This window comes from Heterocephalus glaber, unplaced genomic scaffold, assembly GCF_053883595.1.
Source record: "Heterocephalus glaber isolate CG9 unplaced genomic scaffold, H.glaber_assembly_v1.0 deba00000347, whole genome shotgun sequence".
In the NCBI taxonomy this organism is placed as follows: domain Eukaryota; kingdom Metazoa; phylum Chordata; class Mammalia; order Rodentia; family Bathyergidae; genus Heterocephalus; species Heterocephalus glaber.
In genome coordinates, this window is record NW_028258143.1 from 35,471,371 (window position 1) to 35,475,084 (window position 3,714).

The window sequence follows — 3,714 nt, forward strand, 5'->3', positions numbered from 1 at the left end:
AGTGCTTATTTGGTTTTTCATGTCTCTTAACATTTGTTTTGTATAGTTGGGGGCATTAGTATTTGGTGCATATATATTTATGGTTGTCATCTCTTCCTCGTGGATTATTCCCTTTACAAGGATGTAGTGACCTTCTTTGATTTTCTTAATTAGTTTTGGTTTGAAATTTACTTTGTTTGTAAATAAGATAGCTACCCCTGCTTTCTTCTGGGTTCCTGTTGCATGGAAAACTGTTTTCCATCCTTTTACTTTCAGTATATGAGGGTTTTTTTCAAATAGTTGAGTTTCTTATGTACAGCATATTGTTGGATTTTGCTTCTTAATCCATTCTGGCAGTCTGTTTCTTTTGATTGGTGAGTTGAGGCCATTAATATTGATGGTTATAACTGATAGGTATTGACTTTTCATTGTCATGTTATTTTCCTGTTTTTGGATCTTTATTTTTTCTCCCTCTCCTTTGAATTTCTTGCTTTGCCAGTTGGATTTGCTCTGTTGGGCCTCATGGAGTTGTGACCTTCATTGTCTTTTTCTAGGATATTTTTTAGAATTGTTTGGAGTGCTGGTTTGGTATTCATGAAGTTTCTTAGGTGTTCTTTGTCATGGAAGTATCTTATTTCCCCATCAATTCTGAAAGATAGTTTTGCAGGATACATCAGTCTAGGTTGGAGGTTGCTTTCTTTTAGGGCTTGAAATACTTCACCCCAGGCTCTCCTTGATTTGATGGTTTGTGTTGAAAAGTCTACTGTGATTCTGATGGGCTTTCCTTTGCATGTGATTTGTTTCTTTTCTCTAACTACTTGTAGTATTTTATTTTTCGGTTGGGTTTCTGGGATCTTGATTATTATATGTCTAGGTGTAGATTTTTTTTTTTTTATCATGGCTAGTTGGAGTCCTATATGCCTCACTTATCTGTAAGTCAAATTGTTTTTCTCTGTTTAGGAAGTTTTCTGTCATTAATTCTGTGAACAGTTTTTTTTTAATGTCATTTGTACTTTCTCCTGCTTTTTCATGGACTCCTGTCACTCTTATGTTATTCTTTTTTGAGTCATCTAGGAGCTCTGGGATTGATTTCTCATCGTCCCTTACTATTTTTAAGAGATGTCTCTTATCATGGTCACTGACCGCCATCCTCTCTTCCATATCTGATATTCTGTCTTCAGATTGCCTCAGTCTGCTGTGTATACTTTCAATAGAGGTTTTAATCTCCTGGATATCTGTTTGAATCTGTTTCATGGATTCCATTTCTTTCCTATGTTGGGTGTTCTTGATTTCCATTTCTTTCCTATGCTGGGCATTAATGACTTCCATCATGGTCCTGAACTCATCTATTTTTTTTAATCTGTTTCTATTCTAGAGTCTCTAATCATGTCTTTCATTTTGCTCACCATCTCTGTAGTTAACTGGGAAATTATTTCTGTTTTGACTTTTTCTAGAGCCTCATTCATCTGTTTTTGTACTTCCTGTGTTATCAGTTCAGGGTGTCCAGGTCATTGATTATCAGACTTTTCCACCTCATTTCCCCCAGAGTTTGCCCTTGGTGAGCTGGAAGTCTGCAATTGTGCCTTGCTTAAATGTCTTCTCATTTCTATTTTTGTTGTTGGTACTGTCCTTGGTTTAGTTCCTGGGTTGATATTGCTTATTGTAGGTATCTTTGTTGCTTGTATTTAGAACCATTATGTAATGATTGCTTCTCAGATATGTCTTCCAGATATATCTGGTCTTGAAGTTTTGAGTCTCTAATGACTCTGGGGCAATCTCATTTTCATTATACCTTAAGGATAACTGATCAGATAGAGCACAACACCTTAGCCCAAGTGATACAATCAGTGATAACAATAGTATAAAGTACAGCTTAAAAAGTGACAACTTGTGGTAGTTACTAATCTATCACCTTTAACTGTATGAATTAAATCAAAATTGAGTACCAGCCCAAAATATGTTTATAGTGAATAAACTCTTCAATATAGCAACTTTACCCTTTGGAATGGGGACTTAGAAGAAGCTGGGGAGGGAGGGATAGATATGTAGAAGGATAGGGAAAGGTTAGAAGTGAGGCCAGAGGACACAGAAAGATCATCCAAACTCTAAGGAACTGTTGAAGACAAGAGGAAAAGACAGACTGAAAGAACAAAGACAAGCACAGAACAATCTATCAGCAATAGGGAAGCTAGAAACTGTATTCTCTTTCCTTTGAAACTAATGACAATTGAGAGAAGGAAAAAGAGAAGAAAAGGAAAAGAAAGAAGAAATCCAAATTAGGGCAGGAACAGGAACAAAAACAGGGATGAAGAACAATGTGGCAGAGTGAGAAAGTGATAGAGAAAGAAAAGAAAAAAAAGAAAAAAAATTGAAAAGACTAGAAGAAAAATATCTAAAATTAAAAATTAAAAATAAGAGAAAAAAATTGAAGGGCCTTCTTTGGGGTATGTCTGCTGTCACAATAGAAAATGTGGGCAGCAGTATGCAGATCCAAGTCAATTCATCTTAGCAATCCAGGAGCAGACCCCTGAGATTCAGGCTGATTTCTGGCTGCAAGGCCCAAGTTGAGCTCCCTGACCTCCTGTGTGCTTGAATTCTGCAAGGTTCTACTGCAGGTTCCAGCTGCCCTTCCCCTGAAGATAGTCCAGGTTCTGATGGGAGGTGGTGATCCCTCCAACTTAGCAATTACGGTGGTCTGGTGTGCCTTTATTGTAGAACTTCCCTTCACTTTTCCAGTGGGCTTCAACATTCATCAAGGAGCCTGAGAGAGGCCCTCCTTCTCTTGTTCATTACTGCTCTATCCTCTGGAGCCTAGGACAATGGCCTTTATGACCCTCTGTGCCTCTGTAGTGTGGATCCAGGTACCAGGAGGCCAGGGGTGGGGGGGGGTGAGGGGCGTGCACTGGGGTGGTGCTGCAGGCACCTTACTGGTGTGCCCCTGGCTGGGAGCCCACAAGGGGGTGGTGAAGCCTGAAGACTCTGAGCATTTTTTTTCAAGTGTGGAGGGAAACTATTCAGACCCCAAGGCCACTGCACTTGTCCAGGTGGTGCCCTTCCAGAGGAGTGGCTGGCAGAGAGCTTTACTTGACCTTGTCCTTGGAGCACAGGTTGTTGGTGTGGCCACACTTCTCATGGCAATTGAAGGCACAGGGGTGCACATGGGCATAGCACTTGAGGTAGATCATCTTGTTGCAGTTGTACTTCTGGGAAAGCTGGCACAGGGACAACTCGATGATCCCACCTTGCAGGTGAAGCACCAGGTGCAGGTTGGACTCTTTCTGGATGTTGAAGTCAGAGAAGGTGCTGCAGTCCTCCGTCTTTTTGTTAGCAAATATCAGATGTTGCTGGTCAGAGGGGATGCCGTCCTTGTCTTGGATTTTGGCTTTAACATTCTCAATGGTGTTACTGGGCTTCACCTCAAGGGTGATGGTCTTGCCCGTCAGGGTCTTCACGAAGATCTACATCTCTACATCTGCCACTCAGCTGTCTTACCGAAGAGAAAGAGGGCAATGGAACTGGAAACCATCAGTTCACCACTGAGAGCACCTGTGCCAGGAAAGATCTGACTTTTAAATTAAACATTTATTCCAGAGCTATGACACACAATAAAAACAAATTGACAGTGTTTTGGAAGAAATCATATTACATTTTCCAGATTTTTAAATAATTTTGCTTCTACACAAGGCAATAGACTAAAGATACCAAATAATCATTTTTGTTAAAAAACAAAGTTGT

General features: G+C 40.1%; 1 pseudogene; it reads right to left on the reverse strand.

The window, feature by feature from the left end:
* Window positions 1-3,059: 3,059 nt before the first annotated feature.
* On the reverse strand, window positions 3,060-3,443 carry LOC101718486 (ubiquitin-ribosomal protein eL40 fusion protein pseudogene; annotated as a pseudogene).
* Between the last annotated feature and the right edge of the window lie 271 nt (window positions 3,444-3,714).